Here is a 22,096-nt window from a genome sequence, read left to right as displayed (position 1 = left end):
CTTGTCCTTGTTTTTCTGTATATAGTCTGTGTATAGTGTAGTGGTATGTATTTATTAATTTCTGTGTGTAACATCAACCTGCCAGAGGGTCTGCAGATGGAAATTAGCCTAAGGCTATAATCTGACATTTACATTTGTGAAAATGTTTATTAATATGTATTGTCCCTTTTAAGAAATTAAATTAAATTAAATGTCTCAAACAGATCAAATTTAAATTAGGAAGAGTCATTATTGTTTCAGTAGAAAGCTAAAAACAAAGGTTAGTTTTGGCTAATATTTACGCACCTAACGCTGATGATCAGGACTATTTTAAGATCTTGAAAAGATGTCGCAAGCCACTGGCACCCCTCATGATATAATATAGGGAGGAGACTTTAATCTTTTGATGGATTCATACATGATCATAGTGAAGCAAAGTGTGTAAGCCCCCTAGAGGAACATTGACACTGCATAGTATGTGTAAAAATCTTGGTCTTACAGATATTTGGAGACTTTTGAATCCATCTGGTAGGGACTATAAATAATTTTCATCAGTCCATAAGATGCATTCTAGAAAAAAAAATAATATATATATATATATATATATAAAAATATAATCACACAGTGCATCCGGAAAGTATTCACAGTGCTTCACTTTTTCCTCATTTTGTTATGTTACATCCTTATTCCAAATTTGATTAAATTCAAAATTCTACAAACAATACCCTATAATGACAACATGAAAGAAGTTTTTTTGAAATTTTTGAAAATGTATTAAAAAAAAAAAAAAAAAGAAGTGTACATCAGTATTCACAGCCTTTGCTCAATACTTTGTTGAAGCACCTTTGGCACCAATTAGAGCCTCAAGTCTTTTTGTGTATGATGCTACAAGCTTGGCACACCTATATTTGGGCAGTTTCTCCCATTCTTGCAGGACCTCTCAAGCTCCATCAGGTTGGATGGGGAGCGTTGGTGTACAACCATTTTCAGATCTCCCTAGCGATGTTCAATCGGGTTAAAGTCTGGGCTCTGGCTGGGCCACTCAAGGACATTCACAGAGTTGTCCCGTAGCCACTCCTTTGTTATCTTGGCTGTGTGCTTGGGGTCATTATCCTGTTGGAAGATGAACCTTTGCCCCAGTATGAGGTCCAGAGAGCTGTGGAGCAGGTTTTCATCAAGGATGTCTCTGTACTTTGCTGCATTCATCTTTCCCTCGATCCTGACTAGTCTCCCAGATCCTGCCGCTGAAAAACATCCCCACAGCATGATGCTGCCACCACCATGCTTCACTGTAGAGATGGTATTGGCCAGATGATGAGGTTTCCTCCAGACATGACGCTTGCCATTCAGGCCAAAGAGATCAATCTTTGTTTCATCAGACCAGAGAATTTTGTTTCTCAGGGCAGGCTGTCATATGCCTTTTAATGAGGAGTGGCTTCCGTCTGGACACTCTACCATACAGGCCTGATTGGTGGAGTGCTGCAGAGATGGTTGTTCTTCTGGAGGTTTCTCCTCTTTCCACAGAGAAATGCTGGAGCTCTGTCAGAGTAACCATCAGGTTCTTGGTCACCTCCCTGACTAAGGCCCTTCTCCCCTGATCGCTCAGTTTGGCCAGGCGGCCAGCTCTAGGAAGATTCCCGGTGGTGCCAAACTTCTTCCATTTATGGATGATGGAGGCCACTGTGCTCATTGGGACCTTCAATGCTGCAGATATTTTATGTACCCTTCCCCAGATCTGTGCCTTGATACAATCCTGTCTCGGAGGTCTACAGACAAGTCCTTGGACATCATGGCTCGGCTTGTGCTCTGACATGCACTATTAACTGTGGAACCTTATATAGACAGGTGTGTACCTTTCCAAATCATGCCCAATCAACTGAATTTACCACAGGTGCACTCCAATCAAGTTGTAGAAACATCAAGGATTATCAGTGGAAACGGGATGCACCTGAGCTCAATTTTGAGTGTCATGGCAAAGGCTGTGAATACTTATGTACATGTGATTTTTCAGTTTTTTATTTTTAACAAATTTGCAAAGATTTCAAACAAACTTCTTTCAATTTGTCATTATGGGGTATTGTTTGTAGAATTTTGAGGAAAATAATGAATATAATCCATTTTGGAATAAGGCTGTAACATTACAAAATGTGGAAAAAATGAAGAGCTGTGAATACTTTCCGGATGCACTGTATTTTACTAAATTCTTCTGTCACTGATTGCTCAATTTTAGTCTCAGATCACACCCTGGTGAGTTTAGAGGTGTTGACACATATGGAGAAAAATAAATCATATAGTTGCCACTTTAATGTATCCCTTTTGCAAAATCCTGATTTCCAACAAATGTTAAAGGCTGAAATCAATGTTTATATGTAGACCAACTGGTCCTCAGTATCCTCGGTGGGCTTGGCTTGGGAGGCACTTAAGGTGGTTCTTAGGGGATGGATCATACAGTATGCCTCATTCATCAAAAAATCTAAAGCATGAGAACTCGTGGAGTTGGAAGAGAATATTAATAGTACTGACAGATCTGAAGCGCTGAATGTCGTTTGAATTGATCCGATTGAAATACCAATAGAATAGTAAGGTGGAGGTTTGGATATTTAGGGCAAAACAGTCATATTTTGAGTTGGGGGACAAAGTAGGGAAGCATTTGGCTAGATATATAAAAGCAGAGAGAGTATTTTTCTACTATTCCCTCAGTGAAAACAGTGGGTGGAGAAATTTTTGCCTTGGCCATTGATGTTTTTAAATAATTCTATCTTGATCTTTAGAGTTCCACATCTTTTTCTACTGATGAAGATATTATAAACTTTGTGGAACCATTAGATCTCCCTAAACTGATGACAAAGCAAAAAAGTATCTTGATTCTGAGATAACCTTGGAGGAGCTTGACAAGGTAAATAAGGCCTTACCCACAGGCAATGCTCCGGGGCCAGATGGCTTTGCCGCTGAATTTTTTAGATCTTATGATACAGAACTGGCTCCACTTTTGTTAGAATTTATATGGAATAACTAAAGAATGGAAAGCTTCCACCAACCATGACATGAGCCTGGATCAGTCTGATTCTTAAAAAGGACAAAGATCCAAGCAAGTGTAAGAGTTACCATCCAATTTCCCTGATCCAGCTAGATGTTAAACTTTTGGCTAACCAATTAAGTTATGACATCTCTTATACATATCGATCAGGTGGGGTTTATTTGGGGCTGCAGCTCTTCTGATAACGTTAGGCTTTTCATCAATATCATGTGGTCAGTGGCGAATGATCAGACTCCGGTCACTGCCATCTCACTTGATACAGAAAAGGCTTTAGATATGGTAGAATGGGATAATCTTTTTAAGATTTTGGAAATGTATGGGTTTGGGAGTACATTTATTGGATGGGTTAAGTTACTTTATAGACACCCGGTAGCAGCGGTACAAACAAATTGATTAATTTCAGATTATTTTACTCAGGTTACTTTTGCCATTATTTTTCTGTCTTGCCCTGGAACCATTAGGAGCCAAGATAAGAAAGGGACGATGGCAGGAGGTATGGTGCATAAACTTCTGCTTTACGCAGATTATATTGTATCATTCGTCACCGACCCTACTAGATCTATGCCTTGCCACCACAAAATTATTCCTTTTCTAATTTCTCAGGATACAGAGTCAACTGGTCTAGTGTTGTCTCTGACAGCGTACTGCCCAGTAACGGCTTTCCAGCCATATTTGGGTATTTTGTTCCCATTAAAATGCATCCTTCACTACCTCTTGTTAAGATGAAACAGGCTCAATTAAAACAGTGTTGGAGCATTACTCATAGTTGTAATTGGCTGCTTAACTTAAATAATTACATATGAAATCTTTTTTATATGAAAGATTATACCTTTTTGACAAATACATATATCTGATATGCATAATAAATATATTCTCTGAACATGGTTTAGATAAATATCATCAACAATCTAAACAAATTACACTGCTACAGAATCAAAACCCTTTCAATTGTATTATGCAGCACTGAAAAGTGCTTACTACATTTATTTTAGACAACAGTGTAAAAATAAGTATTGATTACAATTTGAATCTGTTAATTATTGAATATATTGATCAATAGCCGCACACAAGTGTACTGAAAATAAAGTGTATCACAAAATTCTATTGCCCATTAATGGTTTATTCACATTTTTTAAAAATGATGATAAAAAGTGTGTCAGTGCCAAATTTGTGAAAATGTCCGCAATATAGTCAAATAAGTAAAGTGAGTGTGTAATGAATTTAACATTTTAATCCCCTAAAGTTAATATTTCTTATAATGTCTGACAAGGCTGATGATAAACACTTGTAGGTAGAGGTGTCTTAGTCTATTTGCCCAAGAACATTATTTTAAGTTATTTGATATTATGATATTATTGGTGTATTAGGTGTTATCCTCTGACATTAATCTTTAATTTCATAAGAATTACATGCATAGAATACTATGGTAAATGGAATTATGTTTATTCAAACACTCAAATCATTGCTCAATGTCATTATTACACTTAATTAGCAAAAGTATGGAGCCAGAAATATGACAAAACAATCTGAATTAGAATTGTGAAAATCTGAATTATAGACTTTTGAATTTGAATTATAAGTGTGATTTTGCCAAATTTAATATTACATTGTATTTTAAATAGGTTTGAATTTAAACATTTTAACTCCAATCCTGGACATTTTACATTTTATTTTGAATTTTTTTAAATAGCACAATTTTATAAATATGTATTTTCAAACAGCTAATTTTTGGTTCTGAATTCTTACACTGTAAATATCCGGTTTTAAAAAATACAGCTTCAAGTTTTCAAGATGAAGAAATTCAGAACCCCAAATTCAATATTCTAAAATTCAAACTGCAGAAATTCAGAATGTACAGAAAGTGCATCATCCAATGCATTTTATGGGAGTGTGCCCAGAGGGTCAGGCCACTAGGGCGCCCACGCGAGCAAAAAAAATCAAGCTGATGTAAACACTGAGATGGTGTGCAACAGTGAAATGCTTAAGCGTAGCGCATGGTCATAGGGCAGGCCCGGTTCTACGGGGGTGCTTGAGGGTGCTAAGGCAAACTGCTGCCCGCAGGTAGATGTATCATTAACATTTTATATTAGCTTTTAATATGCTCAGGGTTCCCAGATAATAAATGCAACACCCCAATCAGAGATTTATACTTGCACAAATAGGAAATAATTTGCCTTATGACATACTTATTTATGCAATCTGGCAACCAGGCATGTGAGTGTGCATGCTCTCTCTCTTTGGAAAAAACCTTAGTGCTCAATAGTGCAATTTTATGCTCAAAGAAAAGTGTGATGCAGTCACTCCGTGTCTCTTCTAAAGGCTGCGTGTGCTGTTTAGTGCCAAGTCTGCGAGCATACCTATTCAGTGATGAACTTTTTTTTCTTTGTGTTATTTTAAAATGCTGAAGTCACTTACACTTGAATGTGAATGTTACTCTGGCAGTAATCATTTATCAAAATGATTACATAATGATTTATGAAAATTGTGCATCGTTCATTGAGTGCATGAATTCAATACTACTTCTGGGATTTAAAGATGCCACTATACAGAACATTTAGGTAGACCTGACCTGCTAAAGAGAGACGGACTCCATCCCTCCAGGGAAGGTGCCGCTCTCCTCTCTAATAATTTGGCTCATAGTCTTAATAATGATAGTGTTTGACTAACTGGGGCCCAGGCCAGGAAGCAGACAAACTTGTTAATCCGAACGTCTGCTAGCTGCCTTGAGACGTCACACAGGTCACATAAACTACAACACATAGAGACTGTATCACCTAGATATCTCATAGAGACGGTGTCTGTTCCCCGAACTACCAAACACAATACCCTCACTATATCATGTAGAAAAAATTTGATTAAGGTCAAACTTGAACAAAACAAACTAATTAAAAATACACATCATATAAAAATAGGGCTACTAAATTGTAACCAATAAAATATATGATGCCTTTAGCCGATGGATCTTCCGTGATCCTTCCTGCACTGTCAAGTGAAGCGGTGCAACATCAGCAGTTTCGTCTCTCACAGGCTATTCTCTCATTTGTTTGGTTGTGAGATGATAAAATACAGACTGCGTGAATGGTGTAAAAATCGCTTGAATGTTCAAACTGGCAAGCCTTAAAACACATAAAATTAACAAACCTTTGTGAAAACGCACACGAAAGCGATCTCACCTTGCGGATCGCGCGTTGTCAGAGACAACCCTGATACAACATCAGTATCAGAAGTATCAAAACTTTAGGATCGATCTGCCCATCACTACTTACTTTAGACATATATATCATGTTTGTGTGATAAGTATTCACAGAGTTTCACTTTATCTTACAAAAACACAACGTTTTGTTGTTATTGTGAGTGTACACGAATAAAAGTAGACCCTTTATAGTCTCTAATGATGGCTTACATTTATCCGTATGGCCAATGATGTCTTACATTTATCCGTATGGCCAAAAATGACACAGTATTTTAAGTTGTTTCCGATGCCTTGAGCACGCATACCTTGCGAGCACTGAATTGAATTATTTTGTGTGTTCTTGGGCTTGAATGGTGTAAAATCACTTGAATGTTCTTGGCATGGCTATCTGTGTCACACAAAACAGCGCTCTGAGCATGCATGTATCATGTCATTTTCAACCAGTGTTGCCAACTAGTTTCAATGGAAAGTCGCTAAAGGTCCCTAGATGAAGTCATATGCTAATTAACATATTTGCGACGTCACCGCATCTCATTTGTATTTTGCATAGTGTCCGCCCTTTACATGTCTTTGCTTCTCTGTGTTTACTGTACATACTGTAATACCCTATTAATTCCCTATATCTACCAATCACTCAGAGAGAAAGTTAGAAGCAACTGTAACTTTCTTATCTTTTCTCTCACACAGCGTTCAGCCATAACAAACCACTATGTGCATATGCACAAAAATGCACGGTGTGCATGTTTAGAAAAAAACTGTGTGCATGTTTAGAAAAAACTGTGTGCATGTTTAGAAAAAACTGTGTGCATGTTTAGAATTTTTTTTGCATATTTACAAAAAACACTGTATAATTCCAAATCACTCAGTGAGGGTGCTGAAACAGACTTTATCATCATCCACAGGATCCAAAATATCAGTGCTCTCCTCCGGTGGGGCGATATTGGGTGCAGAGGAAGAGCTAGAACCTGCTACCATTTTAAACGAATAGGCAGCTGAAGTGCCAAAGAGCTGCAGCACCTTATCTGGCAGTTTGTGCTCATAGCATGCATCCAGACAGCCTCAAACTATATCTAATATAAAGAATAGAGCTAAGGGTCTGAAGGGACATACAATTCCTTAGTTTGTTTTCTAATTACACCCACTTGACTGAACAGCCTTTCTACCGCAGTATTTGAGTGTGGGAGAGAGAGGACAGAAACTGCAGCAGAAGCCAAGTCTTCATATGGGTTTATACCTGCCGAATCCTGGTGTTTCTTCACCTCAGCCCAGAATGCTATGTGTTTGTTGTTTCCTCCCATTTCTGAAGATGAATAGACCTCCACTGATTAATAATTGTATCTATGCTGTCTGGGCAATATTCTAAAAGGTTTTCAAGTTTTGTCATGTCTAAAAGCTCTTGCTGTGCTTTATGGTCTCCCCCAAACTAAACAAAGACAAGTGCTGCAATATTACCACATTATCTGGGAGCCATGCTCTTAGTTCCTTAGCTAAAGCTAACATATACTGTTAATTACATTGAAATTTATATAGGTGGCATTTCAAACAATAATTATTAATATAATCTAATGTTTCTGGCAGCAAACTGGATGAGGAATTTAATTTGAATTTAAGTAGAATTAAAATAAATGAAATTCAAAGAAATTTGTGAGGTGATAGTTGTGTGTATTATAACATGTTTAAAGGAAATTTGTACTGAAAAATGTAATTATTAAAATGTATACTTACAGCTGTTATATTAATTACTTTGAATTTCATTAATTTTAATTAATACATTTCTACTTCATTAAATTCAAATGACAATTTTTCATTCTGTTTGCCATCTCAGTTAAAATTCTACATAAATTCTGGAACTGAAATGGAATCGAACTGCCACTCTTAACTAAATTCTGAATGGTGCTCAACCCTAATAAATTAACATGGACATCTCTCAATGACCAGAGTAGCAGTATGTTATGTATTGTGTTTAGGAAGTGTTATGATTTGACTTAATTTCAAATAAAACAATAAGTCCAAATGTCCGAAATTTCCCTTGATCCACAAAGTTTTAATGAAATACACTGATCAGCCATCTGGCACCAAGCATCATGGCATTTCTATGTTCACTTAAGATTCCATTATTTGGATAGAAAATGTGACTGAAATTTGAAGTGCACAATAAACATAATTATCTCAAATAAACGTGTTTAAATTAAATAATTGCAATCAGATGATTATTTTAAAAATCATATAAATAAAGAAATGGCAAGAGAGAGAGAATGGTTCTTCATTCACTCTGAGGCTGTGCTGCCTGCTCCCAGTAAGTCTGGTTTGGTAAGGCGAATTGTCTGTAGTCTGCAAACTGCGGACATGCAAAAACATTGGGTGGTACTTCGATTTTTATCTAGTCATGTTTCATTTTGTGCTGTACTTAGTAAAGCATAGCTGGTCTAAATACAAAATTAATTCATACCTCGTAACACCTCCCAGAATCACAGCACCCAGAACCAGCCCACTGCAGCCCACCAGTCAGCGGCCAACCAATCGATCTGTCACTGCGTTTGGGATTGATACAGTCACTGTTGCACTTCCACCTTGCACAGCCACTGTTGTCTGTCCTCTCTTCAGCAGCCATTGTCTCAAAGGGGTTCGCTGTGAATATATTGACAATAAAAATATTGTCATATCACTGTTTTCAAGACATTAGCTAGCTAAAGGTTTTATACAATCAACACCTGTCATATATACTCAATAACATATGAGAGGGAGTGATATATTTAACTTATTTGCTCTGCTGCAGCATAGATGTGATGTCCATGAAACTTCACTGGTTCATTCCACGTCACCTCAACCAGGGCTCAAATAAATATAAAAAAGTTAAATAATAATAATAATAAATATATATATATTTTTTGTTTGTTTTTCTGGTTAAATATAAACATAATTGATGAGCAGTTTTCCCAAAGTTGGAGTCCCTTTAACTCCAGACGCATTAAAGTGATTTTTATTATTTTAATATGTTCCTTGAGGCTCACTTATAATATTAGTAATTTTTTTTGCACAAAAACATGACCATGTCAGAAACGCTCGGTTATGGTGCAGCTTCTCCTTTAACCCTCTGGGGTCGACGGCATGTCCTGCTGGATATTTTCATAATTACACCAGAAACAACTTAAAATACTCATTAATTTTTGGTTATAAAATAATGAAAATAAAAAGGGTTAGCTTTCAGCAGTCTCTGTGTTTACGAGCATATTTCAGAAACACGTCACTGAAATGAACTTAAACTCCACAAATTCTTCTCACACAAACATGAAACATATGTCTAAAGAAAGCTTAAAATGTCTACTTTTAAATAATTCAAATTTAAAACAAATATTCTCCTGCAATGTAATCTGTATGAAACAAAGCGATGTACGGTTTTCCTGGCTCAGCTTCATTATAGGTAATGTGATCCCACCCACCAGCAGAGCGCGCCATTCATACGCTAATGTGTATAAAAAAGTATAATATTATATTAAAATATTTTTTTATTTTTTTAAATAGGTTAAAAAAAAAAGGCCAAGTGCATCCTGGATTTTCGGTTTCGGCCCAGAATATTAATTTCGGTGCATCCCTAGTTAAAATATTGTCAAATAATTTGGCCTGGTTGCAGAGTATAGAGTTAACATACCACCCTCCATCATGGACTCCAACAACACTCTCCCTCCCATTGCTCGCCAGTCTAGATAGCGTCCATTTTGTCAAAACACTTCCACTTCTCCTTGATGGATCTGTAGTCACTAAGTTTTTTTTTTTACTTTTTCCTACACTGTTGGTAGGTCCGGTGGTAGCCGTGTGCCGCCAACAGCGGAGACACTTCCTGAAAGACTTTTTTGTTTACGTCGTTTTGTTCGTCGTTAATGAGAGGAACGTTTGCATCTCGTTTATTGACCACGCAGTGTTTTGCGTGCAGCCATTTCTTTTTACAATTAGAAAGTCGTGTGAACAAATGATACTGCTATCGCTGTAGATAACTTTAAAACTAGTGTGTTGATGTCCCGTGTCGCAAATCCAGAGACACTGGTAGTGACGATTCTCTCTGACCAATCAGTGATATGCAGGGTTTTGGCATCACATTTAGTATCGGCTTGGCTCGCTTGGAACCTCGACAGAGGTGGTACTAAAAAAAGCACCAGGTACTATCCACAGTGGAAAACACCCAAAAAGCGAGCAGAGTCGAGTCGAATTGTGCCGTGCAGTGGAAAAGCCCCATTGGAAAAGAGCGAGGACAGTGCTAGGAGAGTGCGCTATGTGTCTGCACGATCTTGTGAGTGCTTGCGATTGTGCCTTGGCACGTCCAGTATAATTATGCATTTGCGCATCTTTGCAAGATAAATATATTCGCGCTTGCTCCTCGGTTAGAAGACTTAATTCGCCCAGAGAATTTTTTGTGCACTCTCACTTGTTGTTTGCTTGCACTAATGTTATAAATGCAGCACTGGCCCGATCGGGCAAGTGAATGTTCTAGCAACTGGCCCAAATTTTTCTCACACTGGCCCCGGGCCATCGGGCAGTCCTTGTCAAGCCCTGGACAGAATTCTTTAAAAGCATAATTAATATCAGTGGCCAAGTTAAATATTTCACAACCAGCTGATTTCACTGAGGGAATAGTAGAAAAAGATTCTCTCTGAAAAATATTCTGTAAGACTATCTTGTCCTAAACAACCAAAACTCCACCTTCTGTGACAAAATAGTATTATATATGCATTTCAATCTGGTCAATTCTCTGAGGCCATTAGACGACATTCGGTGTTTCATTTGTCTCTATACTTTTAATATTCTCTTTCAACTCCACGAGTTCTCATGCTTTGGATTTTTTGGTGAATGAGGCATACTGTATGATCCGGCCCCTAAGAACCACTTATGCTCCCAAGCCACAATACTGAAGACTAGTTGGTCTCCATATAAACAATGATTTCAGCCTTTAACATTTGTTGGAAATCAGGATTTTGCAAAAGGGATGCATTAAAGCACCAACTATATGATTTATTTTTCTCCATATGTGGCAAAACCTCTAAACTCACCAGGGTGTGATCTGAGACCATGATGTTTCCAACTGAGCAATCAACAACAGATAAGATGAGGGACTTAGATATAAAAAAAAAATCTATTCTAGAATAAATCTTATGGACTGATGAAGAAAATGTATAGTCCCCACCAAATGGGTTCAAAAGTCTCCAAATATCTGTAAGACCAAGATTTTTACACATCCTGTGAAGCGTCAATGTTGCTCCAGGGGCTTACACACTTTTGCTTCACTATGATCAAGGACTAAGCCCATCAATAGATTAAAGGGGACCTATTATGCAAAATTCACATTTATATGGTGTTTTACATAAATGTGAGTCGGCAGTGTGTGTACACAACCACCCTGTGACAGGGTGTCAAAATAAATGGTTTTCGTTTAGTTTTCGAGGTCTCTCCCACGACTGGTAATAGACTCCACCATATTATCATAGATACTCCCCTGAGTGATCTACACAAAGTCTGTCATTTTTTTTTCCATGTGTTCTGTTGTTGGCTGTAAAAGTGAACTTAACGAGTCTTCATGTACTCCTGGCATCAGATCCACTGAAGACGCAGTGGATAAGTTTTGTTTTTAAAGGAAATGTGCACCAAACATACAAAAATTGGTGTATGTTTGTGCAAATCATTTTACACTGGACTGATTTGTGAATGAGTGTCAATATAAAGCAGGATTTTCAAAAAAATGTGATTTTTAAGCATGGATCAGTACCAACTATTCGTGTTCCAGCTTTATATCCCGAAGATGTAAGTAACGCACTTCATAAGTTGTGAATGTTTGCAAATCGCCTTTCCGAATGTGCTTGTTACCTGATTCCAAGGCTAATGCAGCTAAATTTACCATTGTCTCTGATTATATTCACGGAGACAAGAGCTATGTCGGGTGCGGGGAGCAGCAGCTCATTTGCATTTAAAGAGACACACGAAAACAGCGTGTTTTTGATTCCACCCAAAAAGAGGCATTTACAACATATAATAAATGATCCGTGGGGTATTTTGAGCTGAAACTTCAAAGAGACATTCTGGGGACACCTGAGACTTATATTACAAATTGTAAAAAGCGGCATAATTGTTCTCTTTAAAGTCTCTTCCCAATATTATAACATGAGGGGTGCTTGCAAAATCCCTTCAAGATCTATTAAAAAAAGCCCTGATCAACAACATTAGGTGCATAAATATCAGCCAAAATCAACCTTTGCCCCTGAATTTAAGCTAAAACAATAATGACTCCTAATGTATCTTTAATCTGTTAAAAGACATTTGAATTGTAGACGTTTACTTATCTATGTTATGATGCCCCTGATCTTACTTGACCAAGCACTAAAGAAAATACATCTACCCCATAACTTGCTAAAATTTTCAGTTTCCTGCGGGGGAAAGATGCGTTTCTTGAAGAAACACACTATCATATTTCTTCTGTTTAAGCAAAGAAATAACCTTCCTTTTTATGGGGTGCCCCAACCATTCACATCCCACGTGGAGAGAGACAATCCACTCATATTAACGTTTGACATAATAGAAAACATAGACTGTGTGTCACAAACTGAGATTATAAAACCACATTCCCTATTAGTGCAACAATATAACCCCGAACCCCCCCCCCCCCAAACCAAACAAACAGAAAAGAAAAAGGTGCGAGTTAACCCCGCGCACAACAGCGCAAACCGGCATCCATCCCTCTAAATTCAAAAAGTCTATGTATGCCAACAAGAGCCTACGAGAGTTAATCCAAGATTGACTTCAAAGACATCAGTCATTTATCTTACAGTTCATAATTTTTTTTTTTTTTAACACTTCGTTTACTAATCTTAAACCATGACCTACATTGCACATAAATAACTCATATTGGCATTATATTCATGTTGTTTAGCCAGAGGGGAACTGGCCCCCACAGTGAGCCTGGTTTCTCCCAAGGTTATTTTTATCAATTAGCCAACATCTTATGGATTTTGTGTTCCTTGCCACAGTCACCTTCAGCTTACTCCCAGGGGATCAAAATACAATTATTATTTAATTGAAATACAATTTACAATTATATAAAACTTATATGTTAAAACTACACTATCTATAATCACTCTAAAACTTTTAAAAGTGCAATACAAATAAAAATGACTTGACTTTGACAAACAAATGCTTGAACGGTTTCAAAAAAACGCTCTTTTTGAGTTTTTATAGTACAATGACCCCTTATTATGAGTATCTTTAGTCAGAAATAGCCCAAATTTGGTTGATTTTACATGGAATAATCCCACTGTCACTTTGAATATAAAACGAAACGTTTAATTTTTTACTCATCAAAATATCAAATTCCTATTCTCATTATGTAAATATTTACGTGGATTGACACTTAACGATTGAAATATAGATTTTTGACAGTACTTTTAACAATGCAATCATTCTGTAGGTCTGGAAAAAAGGTTTATTAGTCTGAATTAGTTTTGAGTGGTATAGTTTATCTGTGTATTAGTTTGAATGAATAAATGAACAAACTAACTAATGGTTATGTAGCAGTATTAAATGGTCACTTTTGTGTTGTCTACAAACAAAAACAAGTGATACATCTGGGGTGAAGAAGAATGTTCTTCATTATAATATGTAGCTATTATTTACAAGCGATAGAGAGGTGCAATAAATACTTGAATACATCATTAAATACAATAAATATATTAGAGAGAGGACATTTATAATATAATGTGATATGACCTTCGTGGTTATGACAGAAGCAGCATTTTCTGATTTATGTAATTAAAGCTAATATTATTTACCTGTGCATTCATTGTGCAAAGTTGCAGTATAAAGGGGAAGTATTAAAGTTTTGAAGTATGCGTTATGACATATGCAGGAGCAATCTTATAACAGAGGTAACGCTTTTTAAATATACATTTCGTCTCATAACGTTTTCAAGAATCATATAACGCAATTAGCGTCAGTACATTCAGGTCACGTTCTTTTTTTGGACCGGAAAACTGCAGATTTTGATATAATATTGAAAAGGTCAACATTATAAAATCATACAGGCCAGGTGTGTTACGGCACGATATGATATCTTCATACATTAACTATAATTAGATTAATGTTTCTTACTTTGATCTGTTGAAAGGTTCTGCCAGCGGTGTGACAAGACGCGATAAGCTTGAGTGCTGGGAGGAGCATACCCACTGAGCAAGCGACGTCTGTGGACATACAAAACAGGTTGATATCTCGTCCGTCCGTCCAGGCCATGATCTGAACGTCCATTGACAGCCAGAATTAGTCGATTAATGACACTGATAAATTATGTCCCATCAGGCCATAATCTATAGGTCCACTGACAGCCAGAACTAGTTCAGAACAGACGTTCATACTGGCTATAATCTGGACGTCCGTTGACATCCAGAATTAGTCGATGAATGACGTGAAAAAGATGTCCAATCTGGCCACAATCTATAGGTCCACTGACAGCCAGAACTAGTTCAGAACAGACGTTCATACTGGCTATAATCTGGACGTCCGTTGACATCCAGAATTAGTCGATGAATGACGTGAAAAAGATGTCCAATCTGGCCACAATCTATAGGTCCACTGACAGCCAGAACTAGTTCAGAACAGACGTTCATACTGGCTATAATCTGGACGTCCGTTGACATCCAGAATTAGTCGATGAATGACGTGAAAAAGATGTCCAATCTGGCCACAATCTATAGGTCCACTGACAGCCAGAACTAGTTCAGAACAGACGTTCATACTGGCTATAATCTGGACGTCCGTTGACGTCCAGAATTAGTCGATGAATGACGTGAAAAAGATGTCCAATCTGGCCACAATCTAAACGTCCACTGACAGCCAGAACTAGTTCAGAACAGACGTTCATACTGGCTATAATCTGGACGTCCGTTGACGTCCAGAATTAGTCGATGAATGACGTGAAAAAGATGTCCAATCTGGCCACAATCTAAACGTCCGTTAACATCCAGATTTAGTCAATAAATGACAGAAAATATGTTAAAGCCACAATCGAAACGTCATTTATTTATTATTATTAAATGCTTGTAGAAGAAAACTACATCAAGTTTGCAAGTACAACAAAAATATAACAAACATCGTCATTGTCATAACATTACAACTATATGTAACCGGGTGGTAAATACCCCTTAAAGTTTGTTTTTCGCCTTGTATGTTTAAAACTGTTATTTGATATGTTGAGTGAATTATGGAGACAGGAAAGGCAGCGGTTACCTGTATTTCCCTGGAGTTGTCAACAGGTGGCGCTATGTGTGTTGCGTACGAGATTATGCGCATGCATTCTCACCTCGGTCATTGTTTTGATAGACATGCAACGAGTAGTGTGAGAGAGACGCTCACTCTCTGGGAACGGGTAAATATAATGTTATGTGGTAATAATCTTGATAAATACCATTTGTGGATGTATACTTTGTTGTGTAAATATGGATATATTATCATATTTGAGAAGTTATGTCGTGTGTAATGTCCGCGATGATATGACGTCACACCATGCGGTGCAGACCTGTTCATTTGACATTAAGAAATGCTATGCACTTTTTTTCAAATGTTCATTGTGCTTTTCATGTGATTTGTATTTAATGTGATTATTTGCACAGTGTACAACAGTATGTTGAGCATTTCAACCCTCGTGAGGTGAATGTGATGTTCTGTAGGAGCTGATTGTTACGTGAGTGTTATTTTCTCTAATTTCTTTCAAGTGATATGTAAGTGGGAAATATAAAAATGTACTTATGTTGTTTTGTTTGTACAGTATTCTCACTGCCGTATTGTACCTTATAGTATTGTGCCGTATTGTATTGTTTTGGAATCGTGTTGCATATTATTTTTTGTCTTTGATTGGATTAGGCTCTTCACCAATCAGCTGATTGAACTTCTATTCAATATGAAGGGAAGGGCAAAAAAGATAAAATTTGAATTGAAGACAATAAATTGTTTTCAGCAATAAAAGGTGAGCTTCATATTATGGTCATTAAAAAAAAAAGTGTGTATATATGTATGTGTGTGTGGAATGCTTAATATCAGGCTTGATGTAATTTGACTTGATTTTTGATTTGATAACTAGGCATTTCATAAACTAGACATAATCATTTCATTGATTTGAGTACTCAAATTTTCATCTATGTATACTATGTATCTCTGCTGCAAGCTAGACCACAACAGTGGCGTTTGTATATTTATTTTACATGTGGATTTTTTTGCTTTGATTGTAGCTGCTGTCATGAAATGGGACCCAGCTGCTACAGAGGCCCAAATAAAGTCTGCTGCATCTGATCATCTGAAACATGCCCCGGGAGAGTCAGGGGTGGTGGCTGTAAATGAATATATTGTGGACCTTATAGCAGCCACATTTTGTTAATTGTTTACTGTTTTAACAAAATTTTATAGCACTTTTATTTATAACTTTACTGTTCAGGTTTTAAGTTGTATTGTGTTAATTTATACTTGACTGTTCAGGTTTTAAGTTGTATTGTGTTAATTTATACTTGACTGTTCAGGTTTTAAGTTGTATTGTGTTAATTTATACTTGACTGTTCAGGTTTTAAGTTGTATTGTGTTAATTTATACTTGACTGTTCAGGTTTTAAGTTGTATTGTGTTAATTTATACTTTACTGTTCTGGTTTTAAGCTTGGGTAAAATTTGTAATAAAAATATATTTTCAGATTTAAATAATTTATTTCTTGGAGTGATCAGTTTGTTTTACAGGAAAATGTTAAGCAGTTTATTACAAATATATTATAAGATATAAAAATGCAAGACTATATACACTAGGCTACACTTTTATTCAATTGAATATTCAATATTATCAATATTCTTTACAATCTAATTTAGGTCTATGGTCTGCGTGTCTGCAGTTTCATGACACGACAACCATTAACAATGAGTAACTGGGTTTTTCTCAGTGAGAACGAACTCTGCCACTGTTTTAAAGTAAAAACATTTTAAAGTTGGATCCTGGCAAATATGCACAGATGGGATTTCCATGTCAGTATGGGTCTTTAACAGTCTTCTTTGACATTTCTACTACAGAAAACGCGTCTAATACAACTTTTATTCTGGCTGCCTTTAGATGTCTTAACAATTACGTCTGTAGCACGTCTTTAATTGACGTCTATACAATGTCCAGAAAAGACGTATAAAAAACTTTCATTCTGGCTCCTGTGAGGACGTCTTCTGGATGTCTAACAATTACGTCTGTAGCACGTCTTTAATTGACGTCTAAACAATGTCCAGAAAAGACGTATAAAAAACTTTCATTCTGGCTCCTGTGAGGACGTCTTCTGGATGTCTAACAATTACGTCTGTAGCACGTCTTTAATTGACGTCTAAACAATGTCCAGAAAAGACGTATAAAAAACTTTCATTCTGGCTCCTGTGAGGACGTCTTCTGGATGTCTAACAATTACGTCTGTAGCACGTCTTGAATTGACGTCTAAACAATGTCCAGAAAAGACGTATAAAAAACTTTCATTCTGGCTCCTGTGAGGACGTCTTCTGGATGTCTAACAATTACGTCTTTTAGACGTGGTCTAGACGACTTTTTGCTCGCTGGGTAATTTCGATCTTTAAATGATTTGTAAATTATTGTAAAACTCTTCAAACATCCGCAATGCTGATTTATACAACGGCCACACTCAACTGTGACCTGCGCCGTCACGCCTACACTGACTCTGAACTAGTGATGTGTCGTTCATGAACTGGGTAAATTATAGGACAATAAGAAATAATTGTACAAAATTGGTAAAAAAAATCTAAATGTAATTATTACATAAAAATGATGAATGAAAATTTGAACAATCCGACTAATTTCTGGAAGTTGACTAAATCTGTTTGTGGTAAAAAAAAAACCTCCACCAGTCTGCCGGATTGTTTGAAATTAAATGAGAGTGTAATCCAGGACAAAGAAAATATTGTAAAAGCCTTTAATAGCCATTTTATCTCTGCTGATTTAATATCAGATTTTGGTAATTTAAAGGAACATAACATAGAAGGCAATGTGGAAAACGTTTCATGTCATTCCCAGCGGTTCACTCTTACTCCTATTTTAGCTACACAAGTTTATAAAGCCTTATCAAACTTGGATTGCAAAAAATCAGCGGGGTCTGATAAAATAGAGCCTTATTTTTTAAAAATTTCTGCAGATCTTATAACAGAGCCCATCACTTCTATTTTAAATTTAAGTTTAAATTCTAATGTTATTCCCCGTGCATGGAAATCAGCTATGATTCTACCTTTGTTAAAAGGTGGTGATCCATCAGAGATGAATAACTATCGTCCAATTTCAAGGTTGTCGGTGATGGCAAAAGTATTTGAATCTTTTGTAAATGATCAAGTAAAACAGTTTTTAACTGAAAATAAAATTTTGAATGAATTCCAATCAGGCTTTAGATCAGGTCACAGTACTATAACAGCAGCCATGCTGGTTACAAATGATATTATTGAATGTTTGGATAGTAAACAGCATTGTGCAGCCTTATTTGTAGATCTCTCCAAAGCATTTGATTCACTTTTGTTGCAGAGACTTAGTTGTGTGGGTTTTAGTGAAACAGCTCTAAATTGGTTTAAAAACTACTTATCAGAAAGAACTCAGTGTGTCTCAGTTGAAAATTTTACTTCAGCAGAACAAACAATTAAAAAAGGTGTCCCACAGGGCTCTGTTTTAGCACCAATTTTATTTTCTATTTATATCAATGACCTAGGTTATGGGATAACTCCAGCTAGAATTCATCTATATGCTGATGACACAATCATTTATACAGTAGCACACTCTCTGAATCAAGCCATAGAGCTTCTGCAAGATTCTTTTCGGTCTTTGCAACTGTCATTGTCAAGTTTGAAACTGGTTTTAAACACGAAAAAAACTAATTATATGCTTTTCACCCGTTGTTCCATCAACACAGATCGCTCGATTTTAAGTTTACAGGGGACTGTATAGAAAGAGTAAATTGTTATAAATACTTAGGCATATGGTTGGATGAAAAATTAGGTTTTAATGTACATATTGAAAATCTCTTGAAAAAGCTTAGACCAAAACTGGGTTTCCTCTTTCGTTTAAAGAAATGTTTTCCTTTTGAAGCAAGAAAGAGAATTATTCAAAGCTGTTTCCTATCAGTATTGGATTACGGTGATGTGATTTATATGCATGCAGGTTCATCGTCGCTAAAAAGATTGGATTGTGTTTACCATGCTGCCTTACGCTTTGTGACGAGTGCCTCCTCACGCACTCATCATTGTACTTTATATGAATTGGTGGGTTGGACTTCTTTGTTTCAAAGGAGAAAAATACACATGTTGATGTTTATTGCTAAGGCATTGTTAGGCAAATTACCAATTTATATCTGTCGTCTATTATCTTATTGTATTTGTAATTATAGCACTAGATCTAGTGCAAAACTGCTTTTAAAGGTTCCTAGAGTACGTTCAGAGCTTGGTAAAACTGCCTTTTCTTCCTATGCCCCTGGTTATGGAATGAGCTGCAGAGTATAATAATGATACAAACTCTCCCCTCTTTAAACGGTTTTAAAAATCTTTTATTGACCAATTTAAAGGAAACGTGTGCATGTTTTGTAAAGTAACTTTTGTTGCCATTTTATGAGTGCTGGGTTACATTCTATGTACGATTTTTTGTTTGTATTGTATATGTGAAACTTTTTGTGCTGCCATTTTGGCCAGGACTCCCTGGAAGAAGAGATTTTTATCTCAATGGGACTATCCTGGTAAAATAAAGGATAATAATGAACGATTCGTTCATTTTGAACGAATCTTTAATATGACTCGGGACTACCGAGTTGTCTCAGAGAGTGATTCGTTCATTTTGTGTTGACCGCGCATGCGCGCAACATCGCATAAGGTACATGAAGTCATAAATGATTAGTTCATCTTTCGCGAGTCTTCGGGTTCGGCCGGGTCCGAGTCTTTCGTTCTTCCTGTCAGTCCCATAGAGACTATGCTGTCAGTACCGGAAAGAGAAATTATTAGTTCGTCTCTTCGGTTTCGAGTCGTTCGTTCTTCAAGTCAGACTCACAAACCCATAGCACAGCACTATGCAGAGACAGAAATGATTAGTTCATCTTTCGAGTCTGAGTCCTTCGTTCTTTTGTCACGTGACAGCTGGTATCTCGCATCAAATAAAACATTAGATTCGTATTATTGACTGCGTCTGAATGTACATTGTTTTATATGTTGGGAATTAACATACAATTATCAAAATATATGTACAATAAACATCATCTGAAAAATAAAAAAGGTCCATCTTATTATTGTCCCTGTCCATCTCTTTTTTTTATTGTTAATATGTTATTAGTTTTTATTATTATTATTGTTATTAGGATATATATATATATATATATATATATATACATACACACACACACACGTTTATATGACAGCATAGTCTCTATTGGACTGACAGGAAGAACGAAAGACTCGCACCCGGCCGAAACCGAACCAGACGAATTAATCATTTCTCTTTCCGGTACTGACAGCATCTCTCTATGGGACTGACAGGAAGAACGAAAGACTCGGACCCGGCCGAACCCAATCCCGAAGACTCGAGAGTCGAGACTTGAACTAATCAATTATCTTTCCGGATCCGGACCGGTATGCTGCATGTGCATGCAGTCAGTGAGTGCATTGGCTGCTGTGTCACACCACACGGCCCACACACAGACACTGACGAGTCGACATCGACAACTAAGTATTTTTAACGTTTTGAAGTTCGAACCCGATGACACAAGAGGCGGAGAAAAAGGAGGTGAGGTGAACTAACTGCAATAGCTTAAACTTAAGACCCAATTAATAAATTAACATTTCGGTTTCTTATAAATTGGCTTTGGCTGCATTACCCTATAGTTTATTTTTATTTATTTATTTCAAATTGAATCAACATTTTCGTAAGTAGACTACTTGATGTTTTGGGCTATTTAACATGACATTTAATTATATTCTGCTGAAATGAACGAAATGACTCGAAAAAAGATTCGTTCATTTTGCTGAACGAGACTCAAAGATCCGAGTCAGTAAAATGATCCGAACTTCCCACCACTACTCTGAACTGTGACGTAATTGATTCTTCTTCTTCTTCTTCTTCTTCTTCTTCTTCTTCTTCTTCTTCTTCTTCTTCTTCTTCTTCTTCCTTGGTGTTTAACGGCAGTTGGCATCTAAATTGTTGCATTACTGCCACCTATTGTCTTTCTTTAATTTAGTCCTTATTGATTAGATTCGTCCTTCCAGTCCAGTCCTCCTTAGGAAATTAATCAAATATTTCCTTCCTTAATCATTATTTCCACATTCTATTATACTTTTAAAATTGTACTCTCCTACATCCATTCCCCTTAGCTGTTCCATCATCTCTTCCCTTTCTTGTGAATATCTCCTGCGTGACATAAAGATGTGTTTAACTGTCTCCTCCTCCTGACATTCATCACATAAACCTGTAGAATGTTTTCCTATGATATGTAGAGTTTTATTTAGCTTGCAATTACCTATCCTTAGTCTACTAATTATAATTTTATTTCCCCTCTCTCTTACCATACCTACTTTATTTTGAACCCTGTACAGATATCTCCCCTTCTTTTCATGATCCCACTGATGTTGCCATTTTTCCATTATCTTTTTCCATACTAGATTCTTCCCTTCTGACTTTGAAAACAACTTTTTTTGTTGCCTCTTTTGCCAATCTATCAGCTTTTTTATTTCCCTTTATTCCCACATGCGCTGGGAATGTAATACTTCTCGCTAGTCTGCATATTCTTGAGTTTGTAAACAAAATTTCATACATTAATTCTTGATGATTTCGAGTTATTCTATACTTAATACTCATAAGGGCTGATACAGAGTCACT

At 36.6% G+C, this 22,096-nt stretch overlaps 1 long non-coding RNA gene and 1 pseudogene across 3 annotated transcripts; one reads left to right on the top strand and one right to left on the bottom strand.

Annotated features, from left to right (window-relative positions):
* LOC127617776 (cytochrome c oxidase assembly protein COX15 homolog) overlaps nt 1–15,286 on the bottom strand; it is a 34,152-nt pseudogene extending 18,866 nt beyond the window's left edge.
* Nucleotides 15,287–15,504: 218 nt separating this feature from the next.
* On the top strand, nt 15,505–16,910 carry LOC127618172 (uncharacterized). 3 transcript variants are annotated; one of them, XR_007967407.1, is made up of 5 exons: nt 15,505–15,606; nt 15,851–15,921; nt 16,101–16,203; nt 16,466–16,791; nt 16,833–16,877. It is a non-coding gene; the product is annotated as an uncharacterized LOC127618172 (long non-coding RNA). The 3 variants fall into 3 exon arrangements; XR_007967406.1 differs by having other exon boundaries at nt 15,509–15,606; nt 16,466–16,750; nt 16,833–16,890; XR_007967405.1 differs by having other exon boundaries at nt 15,511–15,606; nt 16,466–16,910.
* Nucleotides 16,911–22,096: the final 5,186 nt, after the last annotated feature.

This window comes from Xyrauchen texanus, chromosome 24 (assembly GCF_025860055.1).
Source record: "Xyrauchen texanus isolate HMW12.3.18 chromosome 24, RBS_HiC_50CHRs, whole genome shotgun sequence".
Lineage (NCBI taxonomy): Eukaryota > Metazoa > Chordata > Actinopteri > Cypriniformes > Catostomidae > Xyrauchen > Xyrauchen texanus.
This window is presented reverse-complemented; position numbering and strand designations above follow the sequence as displayed.